This window comes from Balaenoptera borealis (assembly GCF_965194805.1).
Source record: "Balaenoptera borealis genome assembly, chromosome: 13".
Taxonomy (NCBI): Eukaryota; Metazoa; Chordata; class Mammalia; order Artiodactyla; family Balaenopteridae; genus Balaenoptera; species Balaenoptera borealis.
The window spans coordinates 102,679,477-102,695,739 of NC_138870.1; the positions used below are offsets into that span (position 1 = coordinate 102,679,477).

At 62.6% G+C, this 16,263-nt stretch overlaps 1 long non-coding RNA gene across 1 annotated transcript; it reads right to left on the bottom strand.

The window, feature by feature from the left end:
* Positions 1-710: 710 nt before the first annotated feature.
* Positions 711-14,350, bottom strand: LOC309609217. Its single transcript, XR_014233318.1, has 3 exons — positions 14,116-14,350; positions 5,430-6,503; positions 711-877 (listed from the first exon to the last, which is right to left on the bottom strand). It is a non-coding gene; the product is annotated as an uncharacterized lncRNA (long non-coding RNA).
* Positions 14,351-16,263: the final 1,913 nt, after the last annotated feature.

Below are 16,263 nucleotides of genomic sequence, written 5' to 3' on the forward strand. Positions count from 1 at the left end.
GGTGTAAGTAATCTTGAGTCAGCCCCCGCTGGGGCACCATGTGCCAGGGCGACGTCTCTGGTCCTCAGGGAGCGGCTGCTGTCCTGAGCCCATTTCATAAAGGTGGACGTTGAGGCTCGGAGAGACACAGTGACTTTCCCAAGGCCACACAGCAGCTCAGAGCAGAGCTGGAATGGCGACCAGTTTGTCTACTCCAGGGCCTATAGCTGTCCTGCCACCCCCACGGTGTCTCCTGCCCGTGGTGGGGGAGGGGGAATGGAGGTGCAGAGAAGAGACGAGTTCTGGAATCCCTTCCCTGTAGCCAAGGAAGCAGGCCAGGCCCAGGCTCTCCCAGGTGTCTTGGCCACCGGCCTCGCACGTGAGAGTCCACCCTAACAAGAGCAAAGTGGCCGCCTGTGCACCAGACATCTGGCCCCTCAGAAGGAAGCGACTCTCTGTCCCCGCCCCCGTGACCTCGGCTCGAAGATGGTGGGGCCAGTTCCTGGCGGGCCTGGACCCCAACCCTCCACCTCCTTCCCAAATCCTGGTGTCTGGTCCTGCCTCTGGCCAAGCCCCAGGGGGGCAGTGCAGCCCAGCGCGGTGAGCAAGGCGTGCTGCCGGCCGTGCTCTCCAGGGGTGCAACAGGAAAGGGCAGCGTGTCCTGAAGAAGCCCTCAGCCCCTCCCTGCCCTCCCTCTCCTTCCCCTCCTCCCCTCGTCGCGCCCTCCGCATCATGAGGCCTCCTCCCCCTTCACATCTCTCCCGGGTCAGCCGAGAGGTCCCCGTGGCTCCGCGTGGGTGTTCTGTCCCCGCACGTGTGGCGGGGAGGCCCGAGCAGTTGGCCTGTGCTCTGAGGGCATCATGGCCCAGGCGGCGGCTGGTGGAAAGGAGGTGAAGACCTGGAGGGCGGAGGACAGGGAGGAAAGGGGGAGAGAGGAAAGGCGCCTCAGCAGGGAGGGTTTTGGGGGCGGGGTGGGGGTGTCCTGGGAGCCCCTGATGGCCAGGCTGAGGAGGGAGGGCAGGAACCACCTGGAGGGAAGGCACGGGGGAGGAAGGGCCCTGGGGCCAGCCTGGGCGGGCGGGGGCCCTCGCGGGAGGAGGAAGCGCCCGCAGGAGGGTGCCCAGCGGCACAGCAGGTGGGGGACTGGGTAGGAGCGAGCAGAGCCCCCTTCTCAGTGTGGGATGTGCTCAGAGAGGGCGGGGGCAGGGCAAGTGGGGCGTGACAGTTCCAGGAGCGAGGAAGCCCCTGTCTGCTGGGGTCTCCAGAGGCCCAGGGACCCCAGCACCCGAGGACCCAGCCAGATGGCCCACCGCGCAGAGGGGGTGCACCCAGCAGGGGCCCCCGTGGGGCTGGGGATCGGGGGAGGTACTCTGCAGGTGGTCTGTGGTCAGCCCCAGATGGAGGCACCCCCCAGGGGCCCACGTGCCACAGCTGAGGGTGGCACTGGGGAGGGCCCTGCCACCATGGAGGGGGCCCAGGGTGTGGCAGAAGGAGCACAGGATCGGGAGACCAGCCGGCAGAAGGGTCCCGGCTCAGACACACCCCAGCTCTGTGAGCAGGGGCAAAGCCCTGGCCCTCTCTGAGCCCATCTCCTCACCCAGGCTGAGGACTAGAAGACTGGCCCTCGCAGGACCTGCGGGGTCCCGGCCAGGCGGGCAGAGCAGGCAGGCTCCGTGGGACGAGGAGATGAGGGTCCAGCGCTGCTCGACGGGACGGAGCCCCCGACGCCTGGCCTCCCCCAGACGTCCGAGAGGCTCCCCAGACCCCCAGGCCAACAGTGACCACACTGTTTCCCTGTGTCTCTCTGTTCTCTCTCCTCCAACCCACTTTGCTTTTCTCCACTGAGCTGTCATAACCCTACAGCCATTGGTCTTTGCAACCGGGGAGAGCCACGGGGTGTCTCAACCATAGGTGCGCTGGGTGCTGGGCGGGTCTGAGGAGGCGACCTTGCTCCAGATCGGATGCTCTCAGAAAGGGGCGTCGTGATAAACTTTGTGGGCAGAGGGGAGCCTGGAGCTGGCGGGGGCTGTGATTCACCAGGGAAGCACTGGTCACTCCTGCAGCCGGGAAGGGGGAAGTCTGAACATTTTTGTGGCCTGGAAGAGGTCCACACTGCCGTCTGTGTTCGCTGATTCCCCGGGGGGTGTTGGCGTTTTGTGAAGCTGTTCATGTCCACAGGAGGACGGCCAGGCCCAGCTGATGTTCCAGGCTGCTCCCGGCTGCCAGGACCCCTTTCCTTCTAAGCTCTACCCAGCCCCACTCCCGTGTTCCTCATCTATCCGGGTGTGGTCCACCCCCCGCCCCAGGAGGCTCTGAGCTCCGGGGACCTGTGTCATCTTGTTCCTGCAGTATCCCCAGCACCTAGCCCAGTGCCTGGTGCAGGGGGTGTTTAATAAATGCCCACTGAAAGAACAAATGCATGAGAGTGAACACAGGGTCTGGTGGGGTGGAGCCCAGCGCCGCGAGGGAAGCTGGCAGGAGAGGTAGTACCTGGGCACCCTGAGGGCTCAGGCTGAGGAGGGGACTGGCTGTCCCCTGAAAAGGCCTTGAGATGCTCTTGGACTCCGGATGAATATGTCCAGAGCTGCTGCCCACAGTGTCCTCTTCTGGAGTCACACTGCGGTGAGCCCATTAAAGGCTCTGACAAGGCCTGCAGAGAAGAGACAGACCTCTTGGATTTGGTTTAGCTCGCAGTTTCCCAGACCGGCCTGACTACAGCATCCCAGCTGGGCAAGTCACACCAGTGGCCGTCCCACAGAACAGCTCTGCATTTGCCAGAGGTCTCTCTGGCTGCCATGAGAGGAGAGAACCCCATGGAGGCAGAGCCCTGAGAGGTGCGGGGGGAGGGGCGTGCCCAAGGACCCAGGCCTCCTGGGCCCCAGGACAGGGTTTAGAGCTGGGCGGTGAGCCGCGATGTTCTGAGAAGCCCCGAGGCAGGACAGGACCTGATGCTCCTGCTGCTTCTGTGCTCAGGGAGGGCAAGGCAGGCAGGTGGCCAAGCCAGCTGGGCCTCAGGACTGGGCAATACCAGTCCCATCCACCTGTGGTCACAAGCTGGGGGGTGTTTCCCCCTCCATCTCAGCCAACAGTGGGCTCTGAGAAGCGTGCTGGGGACAGCGGGGTGGGGTCTTGGCTTGGCCGGGGCAGACAGACCGGGCCCACTGGCAGGGGCTGCACAAGCCCAGCTGTGACTTGAGTCCCTGCGGGCTGCGCCTGGGTCCCCATGTGCCCTAAGTCACTTTAGCCTGGCCACCCTGCCAGGGGCCCTGAGCACAACCAGAGAGAAATTGGGCACTGGACCGGCATCAGGAGCCCTGCCTCCCCGAGGGGCCCACAGAGCTCCTGGCCCCCCGTGAGCCTCAGTTTCCCCATGGGCCTGAACTTGAAGGTCCAGACCGCTTTCAGCTGTGTGCTCAGGATGGGTCGGCTCTGGTCCAGCCTCTGAGGTGAGGCCCGGGGTGACCACCAGGTGGCGCCCTGCACCAGACGAAAAGCGCAGCTGTGGCTGGAGAAGGGCGGCCTGTGGAACCCCAGACCCCCCATCACCCCCCTCTCTGTCACCAGCGGCGGGGGTTCATGAGGCCTGGATGGGACCCCCGCAGTCCCGAGGCCCAGTAGCCTGTGAGGTCAAGAACAAGGGGGGCGGGCAGCAGATGGGTTCAGCATCAGCCCACCAACACCGCAGGAGCCCCGGCCTCTTCTCCCCTCGCAACATCCCCCGGGGGGATACAGCGCTCTAGTGGCTATGGGGGGGTGGAGGACATCCCCCCTTTCGGCCACCAGGAGGACTGCTGCCCCTTGCCCCGTCCAGGCACTGGACAGGGGTCCGATTACTGGGCTGGGGTCCGACCCCACGTCTGTCTGCACTCACCCCCGCTGTGGCATTGGACCACATACCTCTTCCTCTCTGAGCCTCAGTTTCCCCATCTGTAAAACAGAGAAGGACCACCTCTCCCCCTCCCCTCTGCCCCTGCCCCCTCCCCCCCGCCCTGTGTGCCAGCCCCTGCAGATGGGGGTATCCCCAGCAGGGCCGCCCTGTGAAGTGGAGGGTGCCACCTGTCCCAGGCTGCAGAAAGCTGTGTGGCCAAGGTCACACCCTACAGGGGCTGGACTGCAGGAGAAGGCCCAGGATGAAAGCCCCGGCTGTCCACCACTTGCCGGGCGGCAGGAGGCCCGGGGGCAGGGGTGGGGAGCGGTGGTTTCATCTGATCCCACAACAGGAGCTGAGTCCGATTTCCCATCCCTGAACCCTGGACCCGAAGAGGTCAGCACCATGTCCAGGGTCACACAGCGGTGCCCCTCGGGGACAGGGGCCTCCCTCACGCGCCTCTGTGCCCTGTGAGCCCAGCCACGGGAGTAGAGTGGGCAGTAAACACTGACTGGTGTTACCAGCACGGTCACTGCTGAGTGGCCCTGGGCAGTCAGCACCCTCCTGGACCCTCAGGGAGCCCCACCCCCAAAGCAGTCCTGGGGGTGTCACTCAGCCGTAAGGAGGCCCCCCAAGGCCTGGGCTCACAAGGACAGGCTAGTGGCCGCGTGGGCAGGGAGCATAGGGAGGGCACGGACAAGTGGGCAGGCACTACCCCTGGGCAGCCGAGCAGGCGCCGTCCCTGGCAGCTGATGGGAGCCGGGCGCACGGAGCATGGGAGCCACGGGCTATTTAGCTTGGCTGACCCGTGACCCAGTGAGGGGGCAGGCGGCCCAGCGGGTGAGATTGCCCCGTTGGTAGAGGGTGGGGACGGCTGCTGGCCTGGCCTCAAGGGAGCCTGGTGGGAGTTGGGCCGGGCCCGGGTTGGTGGCCAGGGCGGTGCTCAGCTAGGCAGGCTTGTCTGGGAGGCCATGGGCCATGCAGCCTTGCTGGGCCTGAGCAAGGTGGTCCTGAGCAGGCCAAGCCCGGGCCGCTGTCCCACCTGGCACAGGGCTGGGCCCTAGACAGGGCCTGCCACCCAGAGAGAGCAAACTCCTGGGGCCAGACATCCCCCAGTCCTCCATCACCTGGGTCACAGCCTTGACTTGATCTCCCCCTGCTCTGGGGGGCTCACTCCCAGCAGGAGCAACCCTGTCCCACCAGCTTCCTTCCGGCCACCGGAGGCCACTGCCACCTGGAGCACATGGCACCCAGCCTCTTCTCACACTAAGCCTCTGCCTGGGACGCCCTTCCTGCTGTCCCTTCATCCCAGTCACCTCCACTGGGCCTTACGTTACGGCCACCACCCCAGCTTCTGTTAACCGCCAACTACGTGCCTGGCACTGTCTTGTCATCTGATCCTCCTGTGGGTGTTATTTTTTTCCCCTCCATCTCAATGATGAGAAACCTGCCCAAGCCCCCAGAGCCTGGAAGGCACCCATTCAGGAGTGCCCGGGGCCCCAGGCAGACTTGCACAAACCCCAGCACGCCGAGCCTCGCCTCCACCAGCCCTCTCTGGAGGCAGGAGTGCAGCCTCTCTCACCTCTGGGGAACCTTCCTGGCAGCTGTCTTTCCTCTCTGCTCCCACACTTGTACCCAGGCATCCCCAAGTCCTGGCACCTCGGGCACTTGTGGCTAGCTGGCAGTGGAGAGGGAGTGGTTCAGGGTCCAGGGCAGCTTCAACTGCAGACCGGCCAGAATGGAATGCTCGTCACCTTGAGGGATCCACTTGGTGGTGCAGCCCTCAAAACGATCCTTCGTTCAATACATTCCAGCTGGGAGACAGACCGGGAATGGGAGGATTAGGTGAATGATGCCCAAGGCCTTGGAGGCACAGCGCAAGAGGGAGGACCACACAGAAGAAGTGGTGTGTGGGAGAGTTCATGGAGAGCTTCCTGGGACAGGTAAGTCCTGAGTTGAGTTTTGTAGGATGAATAGGAGTTTGCCAGCTACAGAACACGAAAAGGAATGAGAAGCCCCCACATTCACACTCTGACTGTATGTGTGTGCTGTTGAGTCCTGTGCGAGTTGTGCCGCATGGTATACTGATGGGGTGGGAGGGCCAAGGACTCTGTGGGACCCACATGCCCAAAAGGGTAGGTCATTTCTAGAGTCAGTTTCAGAATTAATCAGGAAGCTTTAGTTGCAGGTAACAGAAACCCAAGCCAAACTAGCTTAGGCCCAGAGGGGACTTATAGCCTTATGTAAGAAAAAAATCGAGGAATTGGACCAGCGTCAGGCATGGCTGGTTCAAAGGGCGTCCTCAGGACTCTGCCCCCGCTCCATTTCTGCTGACTGCTTTTCCGTGCTTCCCCAGTCCCAGCAGGCCCCCCTTGGAAAGGTAGAGAAGGCCAGGCCTTGATCGCCTTCTCCACCCCTGCCTCCCCCACCCGTGGAAAGCCCTCTCCCCTCTCCAGCAGTGAGTCACGAATGCTCAGCCCTGAACCACTGGCTGTGCGTGCTCCCCGGCCAGGTGGTGCCCGGGGTGGAGCCAGCCGCACGGCGGGCGGGGATGGAAGAGGCAGAGGATTCTTGGTGGGCGGAGCCAGCTGCTGCTCCATTGAGATTAGTGCCGGGTGGAAATGGGCTTCACCTGGGCTCTCGCAGTGACCTTGACCTGCGGAGGATGGAGGCGGCCCCCAGGGCTGAGTCAGCTGGAACTTCCCATCTGTCCCCCTGAGCCTGTCTGAGCCCTCAGCTCTGCACAGCGACCAGGGGCCAGGGAGCAGCGCCCCTGGAGGCCAGGCCAGGGTGGCACAGGCAGCGACCTCTGGGAGGGCAGGGAGAGGGCATGGGTGCTGGCTGTCCTGCTTCACTCCAGCCACTTGTGGCTCCGTGGAACCTCCAGCCACGCCTCTGGCAGCCACCAGGTAGGCAGGCACTGCTCGCCTCTGCTCCATTCTTCAGGCCGGGAGCCGAGTTCTGTGGCCCAAAGGGGCCTGGAGGCCTGTCCTGCACACAACTTGAGCTGCCCCGTATGACCTGGGCCCTGGCCCTGCTCTCATTCCTAACCTGGCTCCACTGCCCTAGCCCCCTCCGGGACGGGGCGAGCCGTTCACTGCAGATGGGCACCTTCCCCAGTGCCCACCCCAGGGACCCAGGGGCAGCGTGGTTGAGTGCGCTGTCTGGGGAGGGGGGCTTGGGCGGGCAGCAGAATTCAACCTTGATGCTCAAACCAGGCCCGGGCAGAGGCCCGGGGCATCAGCCCGCAGGCCTCGCCACCGAGGCGCCCACTGCTGCCCCGGCCTCCCTCCTCCTATGGGCCACACTCCCTGCGGGTGCGCTCAGGCTGTGACGTCGCCCACACTCTCTGCTCTGAGCCCGCACCTGGCAGGGACCCGAGTCAAACGTGGGACCCTCACCCAGCCCCGCGGACAAGAGGAAGTCCGTGTCTCACAGGTTCAGAGAGAAAGGTCATGGGGTGCCCAGAGCCCGGCGCAGGGCTCCCCTCCCTGCTCAGGACCCGCCCCCGCCCCGCCCTGTGGATCCCTCACCCTCAGCTTCAACTTCGACACCTCAGTGCCGCCAAGCCCGGTCACTGCTTCCCTGTGACAGGGCCCCGGCCTGTTTCACCAGCCACCTTGCCTCTCGCTGCACCTCCTGCTGGGAGAGCCCCACCCCCGCTGGCGCCTCCTGCTCGTCCCCCCTGGATGGGAACCCGAGCTCCTCTGGGGGCTTCTTCCTCCGGTTCCCAAGGTTGGGCCGGCAGCCACCGTGCCGCGCCTCCTCCCGAGCGCTTACATCTGCGGCGCCGCCGTCTCCGGGCAGCTCCCTGAGAGCAGGCCTGGGTCAGGCCCAGAACAGGTGTCGGGAGGCTGGGCACCCCAAGCTGCAGGAGGTCCACCTACGGCCGCCGTGGCCGCCTGTGACATCCCTGCCCCCCTGACCATGGGCCTGGAAGGCTGTGAGCCGAGGGCAGCTCGCCTCCCAGCCCCCTGTGGTTTCCCCGGCCGCAGCACCAGCGTGGGTGGGAGCTGCCCTTCCATCTCGAGGGTGAGGGAGAGACAGGGGGTCCTGGCCAGGCCCCACCCACCATGTGCACTCGGGGAGGCCTGACAGGGAGTGACCGGAGCGCGCGGGACGCCTTGGCCCAGGCTGGAGCCACAGGACCCAAGAGGTGCGGAGACTTCACCTTCCTGCCCTGTTCGCTGTTCACCCCCAACAGCTTCCCGCTGTGCTGGGACCACCAGGCCCGGCCCTGTGGAGTCCAGACCGTTCCACCTGCCCCCTCCCCTCGAATGACCCTCCCCCGAGGCTGTGAGGTCACGGGCCCACCCCAGCCAGGCTGTGTGTTCTCAGGCAAGTTGCCCACCCTCTCTGGGCCTCAGCTGTAGTGAGTAGTCACACGGCCTAGAGCGATGCTGGGGCTCAAGAAAGCAGCGATGCCCCAGCAAATGGGGAGAAGCCCCAAGTGCCCCCTCCCCTGGGAAGTCACGTCGGTTCCCTGGCCGCAGACCACATATATGGTTCCCTCCTCTTCTCCTCGTGCCCCCAGCACCATGTCATTCCACCCCCCTCCTCCCCGGCAGGGATTGGCCTGTCCTGGAATCAGCTGGACCAGAGGGGGCGACTTAGACAGGGCCAAGGCCAGGGCTTGGCATGGTGCTGGGGCCCAGGTGGGCTTTGAGGGCCAGTTAACTCACTCAGTGGTGAGGGGAAGGGGATGGGAAACTGAGGCACGGGGAGTGAAGTACCCAGTCCAGGCCAGTGCTGCCCCCAGGCACAGTGACCCCTGATGGCTATTTTTTTACCCCAAGCTGGCGCCAGCCCCGAGATTCCTGACCAGAGCCTGTCACAGCTGGAAGGCTCTTGGCCAGAGCAGGGGCTGGTGCCCAGCTGCCTGAGGTGACCCACAGCTGAAGAGGCGCACCCTCGGCCCCTCCATCACTGCAGGCAGAGGAGAAGGAGGTGCCCCCTCCACTTTATACGACTCAATTCCAGTGCTAAATGCAGAAACATGGCTTGGCCGAGCGCCGAGTTCAGTCCGGGCCGGCTCCCAGGGCAGCAGGGCGGCCCAGCCATGACCCAGGGCCTGGGAACACAGGCAGGACCCGGCCAAACCATGGGGCCTCCGAGGGCCAGTCCTCTCAGAAGGCTGGCGACCTTCCCAAGGGTGGACAGCCAGGCAAGGACCATGTCTTCTGACCCCTCGTCCCCTCCCTTCCTGGAAGCCCTCCTTGGGCCAATCTCCTGACCGACCACCCGGCTGGACCTCCCTGGGTGCACAGGACCCCGGGCCCCCTGCAGGCCTGGCTCTAATCTCAGGCTCTTCTGTGGTCCCCAGTTCACAGGCAGGAGACAGAGGCTGGACAAGGTCAACCCAAGGTCACACAGCGGTGACTGACAGAGCTGGGGCTGGACGCATCTGCTGGCCTCAGCCTACAGCCTCTCCCTCCACACCCCCTGCCCCGTGCTAGGGGGACGGTGCCCTGTTTCACAAATGAGGAAACTGAGGCCCGGGGAGGATCAGCCCCTGAGTTCACACCCTGATAGGGAAGGTCACGCTGTCTGTGGCCTCAAAGCCGGCGCTCCCCACCTGCGCCCCCTCCCACCCGGCTGCAGGGGTGAGTCTCCAGATCCCCCCCAACCCCTGCAGGGAGAGGGTTCCTCTATCTGGGGTGAATCAAGAGCGAGGGTTGTAGGACGTGTGCCCTCACCGGCTTGGGGGTCGGGAAGGCTTCCTGGAGGAGGTGACGTGACCACTAACCCAAGTCCTCAGAGACAAGGAGCCGAGACAAGGCAAAGGGTGGGGGTGGGGAGGGAAGTGTGTGGTGTCCACGGGTGAGGGAGCACCTGGAGGGAGCAGGGCCTGGAGGCAAGAGGTAGGAGGGTGGGTGGGTAGGTGGGCCGCAAAAGGCCTGGGGCACCCTTGGGTCCTCGGAGGCCACAGGGAGCCATCGATGGTTTTAGCCAGTGAGTAACAAGATCAGGTGAGCGCTGTGAAAGTTCACCTGGCTGCCGTGTGGATTCTGGATTAGAGTCCCCACTCCGGCTCCTCTGCTGGGTCCACCCTCCGGGTCACCAGTGCTCGGGGGGAGAGGAGGTGGGCTTGGCTCTGGAGGAGCCCACCCTCCCTGCCCACACCCCTGATTGCCCCACGCAGGAGCAGCCAGCCGCACCCCATGTCTCCCTGGGAGGGTACAGGGCAGGGGGCTGCAGGGCCAAGCAAAGGCCCCGGGGCAGGCCCACCAGGCTGAGGGAGGTGGGTGGGCCCAAGCAGGGGAGCCACTGGGGGCCTGGGGTTTCCCAGACGGAGCTCTGTGCTCAGTGTGGACCCCGGTGGGAGGGGAGGAGCCCCAGGCAGGGAGCGGGGAGGAGGGAGGCTCGGGTGAGGCTCAAGGCCTCATGAGCGCCTGTCGGGGACGGGATGGAGACTCCCGCAGGCCATGGAGGTCACGGGGGCACATGGGGAAGAGTAACCCAGAGCCACGCCTGCCACGGGTTGGGGGGCTTCTCCTGAGCCCTCCCTGGGTCCCCAGGCCTATTTTAGGGACTTCGGTGTGGAGCATCGCGGGAAGTCCCCAAGCTCATGGAAGGGCACATGAGGGGAAGTGGGGGGACGTGGCTCGGAGACCCGGAGGCTTCTAGAAGGAGGAGCGTGGCTCTTGGGGCGAGGTCCCAGCTTGAGGAGGCATGGCCCGTGGCAGGTGTTGAAGGTGTGAGGTGGCCCTTGGTGGCCAGGGTGGCCCAGGATGTGGGCCCGTGTCAGGGGCAGTCACATCTGGCTTCTGGGCTCACAACAGGCTGGGTTCATGCCGGCGCCCAGCCCCAGATGAGTCGGGGTGCCAAGTCGGAAGGCCCCTGTCAGCACCTGGGCCGTGTGTGTCCGGCACCCGAGGCCTCAGATGCAGCCGCAGGATCCAGACCCCCCGGCAGCCAGGAGGTCCACAACCGCCGCCACTGGACAGTGAGATTTGCACGTCCTCAGGGGTGGCGTCCCAGCTCCAGGTCATCTGTGGGGCTGCGTGTAAAGCCCCCGGGCTCCCCTCCCCTCAGAGGGGTCTCAGCCCCTTGGTCTGTGGATCTCCCAACAGACCCCACCTGGAATTTCATCTTGTAGTTGACGTTTCCTGCGTCTGGTCTGTGCTGGGTGGAGCTGTGGGCAGTGGCCGTCTATCTGAGAGCAGCTGGCAGAGGGTCCTGGGGACACTCAGGGTCAGGGGGTCATTGGGGTGGGGATGATGTGGACAGATTGTCATGGGCACCACCATCCCCTGGAGCCACCAGGACAGAGGGCCTCACTCAGTGTCTGTGTGACACGTCCCTGAGGCTGAAGGCCAGGCCAAAGTCCCACCATGGTCGGGACGAGCCGGGGCCAGAGGCTGGGTCTCCACTCCTCGCTGGCCCTCTCCCAGCAGTAGGCCACGGTGTCTGGACTGGGCCAGCGTGAGGCCGTGGTTTTCTACCGTTCTGGGGAAGGCAGCCCAGGCCCAGGCTGTCAGCCGCTGCACTGGGCACCCAGGTGTGGCCAGAATGCTCCAGGCTCCTCCACCCCATCCAGCAGGGGGGAACCAGGGGCTGCGGCTCCCGAGGGGCAGCTGCCTGGCAGGCTGGGGTGTCTGAGCATCTGGCCCCCAGGGAGAAGGCCTCCTGCCCCACAGACGGCAGCCCCTCCTCAGCCTGGCATCTGGATCGTAGGTCTCTCTGGGCTCTGAGGGCTGGTGGGTGCCAGCCTGTCCCTGGGGCCACACTGCTCCAAGGAGGGCTACGGGCGAGCTCCCAGAGGGAGGCCCCGAGGACTGGCTCAGCTCCTGCCCCCCGCCTCCCACTCAGGGGCCCAAACACTGCTGGTGTCTTCACCCCAGACCTGCCCCTCCATCCTCCTTCCAGGGCCAAGGGCCCACCGTCCACCCCAGGGCTCTCGCCAGAGCCCCGGCCCATCCTGGGCTCCTCCCCCAGTTCCCTCCTCCTGTCCTGTGTCCCCACGCCCCCTGCCCCCTAACCCCTCTCTCGGAGCCACCCATGCCTCAGCCCGGGAGGCTGGCCCCTGGTGCCCCTGCCCCCAGCTGCCCCCTCTCCTTCAGGGGCAGGACTGCACAGGGCTTGGGAGCCCGGACTCTGGACCTGCTTCAAATCCCAGAACCACCAGTCATAGCTCTGTGGCTTCTCTCTGCCTCAGTTTCCTCAGCTGCAGAAGGGGGTCACCGGCACCCTCCTGTAGGACCAGGTGGGGGTTAAATGCCCTCCATGGAGCCTTACCCTGCCCACCCCCACCCGGGCCTTTGCTGGCTGCACTCTGCCTAGAAGGTTCCCCCGACCCGCCAGCCCCCGCAGTCCTCACCTCAGCTGCATAGGCCCACACCTGCCCCCTGCCGGGCCAGGCTCCGCTCCCTCCATGGCTGCCCGCCTCCCCCAGGCCCCCAGGCCTCTGCTCCTGCAGCCCCACGATGCCTTCCCCTCCCCCGCTTTCGGGACCCCTGGCTTTGGACTGCCCAGCTGACCTTGAGTGCACTCAGCCCCAGACCTGGCGCTCCTCGGGGTCAGCGTTACCTCCCTTCCGCTCCCTCCCCCTCCCTGTGCTCGGAGCCCCTGAGATCCCCCTGCAGGGCCAGAGGCACATGGGGTCCTAGACTTTCTCCTGCACAGACATGGAAGCCGGGGCACGTTTCAGGCAGCGGAGTGAAAGGATCAGAGGTGCTTTTAGAGGAGGGGGTGCGAGGGGCAGGGGGCTGCAGTTGGGGCTGTTTGGGGAGTGGGGGGAGGGCGGGGTGGGGGGGACTCTACCTGGGCGAGGAGGGGACGGGGGTGGGGAGCTGTGGCTGGAGCTGGTGATGGGTTTGGCGGGGCGGCCCTGTCCCGACGCCTGGCTTGGACAGACTGGCCGGCGGGTGGCGCTGTTGGCCAAGATGGGGACCCTGGAGGGGTGTCAGGCTTCGGGGCAATCTGGGGGTTCCTGAGAGGCACCCCGGGGGGCAGCTCAGGAGGGAGGGCCGGGCTGGGGGCAGACCGGGAAGCACTGCCCCCTGTGGGGTCCACGGAGCCAGAGCAGGGTCGGGGGGTGGGCCACCGGAGAGGAGGAGGGGGAGTGCGCGGAGCAGAGCCGGAGCAGAGCCGGAGCGAGAGGGCGCACGCCTGAGGCCCGCGTGGAGGCCGGGGAAGGCGGCGAGGCGTGCGGAGGAGCAGGGCTGGAGTGGCTGGCGTCGGCCGAGGGGAAGCAGAGGTCGGCTGCGCCTCCCGACTCGCAGGTGGGCCGTGGGTGGGACTCCAGGGGTGGAGCAGGCGCCCCTCGACGCACTGTGGGGACAGCAGGCACCCTGACCCGCTGGGCACCCACACCGCCTGCCCAGCCTTCTCCCAGAAGCCGCTTCCGAACTCCCAGGCAGCCCATGAGCCCGGTGACAGGGCTCGGATCAGGGAAGGAAAAAATATATCCTTTGTGCCGCAAAACGGCTGCCCTTTCCCACAAGCCGTCACAATTCTGCCTTTGTTCCCGCTGAAGCAACCGATAGAGAAACCAACAGTGTTCGCACGACGGTGGGGCCTTTAAAAGAAGTCCCCCAGAGCCTGGGGAAGGGGGCCCCCAGAGGCTGGCCTGGACCGGGTGGGCACGTGCGAAGGGAACACGGAGCTCCCCCAGGAGGGGCAGCAGCTGGACCTTGGATCGGGCTTGGACCCAGAACACACAGCAAGATGCCCTCGAGTGGGAGAAGTTGAAAAATAAGCAACGGAGCCGGCCAAAGTCGCTGGCAGCTTGGTCCTGGGAGCATCCCGCCCACGACCTTGGCTTTGCTGAGCCCACAGTGCGTGGGTGTCAGGCGGGGCCAGGCCCAGGCCAGCAGCTCTCCCTGGGCCTGTCTTTGCATCCACCTCCGCCGCTACGTCGGATCTCCAGGGCCCTCTGGATTGCCCGAGGGAGAAAATGAAAAGCTCACATGTGTGCGCACAGAGACACGAACACCCACAAACAGCCTCACACACAGAGCCTGTGCAGAAGTGTATGCACACTCACACACAGAAGTGAGCACACGCAGAGGTGTGCACATGCATGTACACACGTGCACAGGCACACGTGCACACAGAGACCCGTGCACACAATGCACACATATACATGCACGAGCATATACTCACGTGCATGCCTGTTTGTGCACGGGTGTGCATGCACACGTGCATTCATGCACGTACTCAGGTGGCACACAAATGCACACAGTCACACGTATGCACGTGCACACACACGCAGACAGAAATGCATACCTGCTCACACACACACCCATACACAAGCATATAAACACGTGCGCGGTCCTGCACATGCGTACGTGCTCAAGATGGCAGGCGGGGCTTCCGTTCCACCAGTGACTCAGCTGTGCAGAGTCCAGGGGCTTTCTGACCCTCGTCTTTCTCCTCTACTGGATGAGGAAGTAGAGCCCTGGTCTTGGAGAGCTCCCCACCGTCCCCTGCAGGCAGCACACATTCCGCTGAAGGTCAGGTTCACTCCCTTGGTGCAGCTCCCGACTTCCAAGGGCAGCTCCTGGGAGGGGCGCAGGGATGAGCAGTTGTGGTCGTGGCGCCCCCTCGCGGCTCCGGGCTGGTCGTGCGCATCCTGGGCAGAGGGGAAGGACTCACTCAAGGTCAAACAGGCTGCCTAGGCAAGGATCCTTCTATTCTGAAATAAGTACCTCTTACATGATATATATATATTTTTTTAACGTCTTTATTGGAGTATAATTGCTTTACAGTGTTGTGTTAGTTTCTGCTGTATAACAAAGTGAATCAGCCATATGCATATATATATCCCCATATCCCCTCCCTCTTGCGTCTCCCTCCCACCCTCCCTATCCCACCCCTCTAGGTGGTCACAAAGCATCGAGCTGATCTCCCTGTGCTATGCGGCTGCTTCCCACTAGCTATTTTACATTTGGTAGTGTATATATGTCCATGCCACTCTCTCACTTCATCCCAGCTTACCCTTCCCCCTCCCCGTGTCCTCAGGTCCATTCTCTACATCTGTGTCTTTATTTCTGTCCTGCCCCTAGGTTCTTCAGAACCTTTTTTATTTGTTTGTTTAGATTCCATATATATGTGTTAGCATACGGTATTTGTTTTTCTCTTTCTGACTTACTTCACTCTGTATGACAGACTCTAGGTCCATCCACCTCACTACAAAGAACTCAACTTCATTTCTTTTTATCACTGAGTAATATTCCATTGTATATATGTGCCCCATCTTCTTTATCCATTCATCTGTCGATGGACACAGGTTGCTTCCATGTCCTGGCTATTGTAAATAGTGCTGCAGTGAACATTGTGGTATGTGTCTCTTTTTGAATTATTGTTTGCTCAGAGTATATGCCCAGTAGTGGGCTTGCTGGGTCATATGGTAGTTCTATTTTTAGTTTTTTAAGGAACCTCCATATTGTTCTCCATAGTGGCTGTATCAATTTACATTCCCACCAACAGTGCAAGAGGGTTCCCTTTTCTCCACACCTTCTCCAGCATTTACTGTTTGTAGATTTTTTGATGATGGCCATTCTGATGGGTGTGGCTGGCACAAAAACAGAAATATAGATCAATGGAACAGGATAGAAAGCCCAGAGATAAACCCGTGCACATATGGTCACCTTATCTTTGATAAAGGAGGCAAGAATATACAATGGAGAAAAGACAGCCTCTTCAATAAGTGCTGCTGGGAAAACTGGACAGCTACATGTAAAACAATGAAATTAGAACACTTCCTGGGACTTCCCTGGTAGTGCAGTGCTTAGGAATCCACCTGCCAGTGCAGGGGACACAGGTTCGGGCCCTGGTCCGGGAAGATCCCACATGCCACAGAACAACTAAGCCCATGTGCCACAACTACTGAGCCTGCGCTCTAGAGTCCACGAGCCACAGCTACTGAGCCTGCGTGCCACAACTACTGAAGCCTGCGTGCCTAGAGCCCATGCTCCGCAACAAGAGAAGCCACCGCAATGAGCAGCCCCCGCTCACCGCAACTAGAGAAAGCCCGCGTGCAGGAACGAAGACCCAACACAGCCAAATTAATTAATTAATTAATTAATTTTTTAAAAAAGAACACTTCCTAACACCATACGCAAAAATAAACTCAAAATGGATTAAAGACCTAAATGTAAGGCCAGACATAAAACTCTTAGAGGAAAACAAAGGCAGAAAGCTCTATGACATAAATCACAGCAAGATCCTTTTTGACCCACCTCCTAGAGAAATGGAAATAAAAACAAAAATAAACAAACGGGACCTAAAGAAACTTAAAAGCTTTTGCACAGCAAAGGAAACCATAAACAAGACGAAAAGACAACCCTCAGAATGTGAGAAAATATTTGCAAATGAAGCAACTGACAAAGGATTAATCTCCAAAATATACAAGCAGCTCATGCAGCTCAATATCAAGAAAACAACCCAATCCAAAAATGGGCAGAAGACCT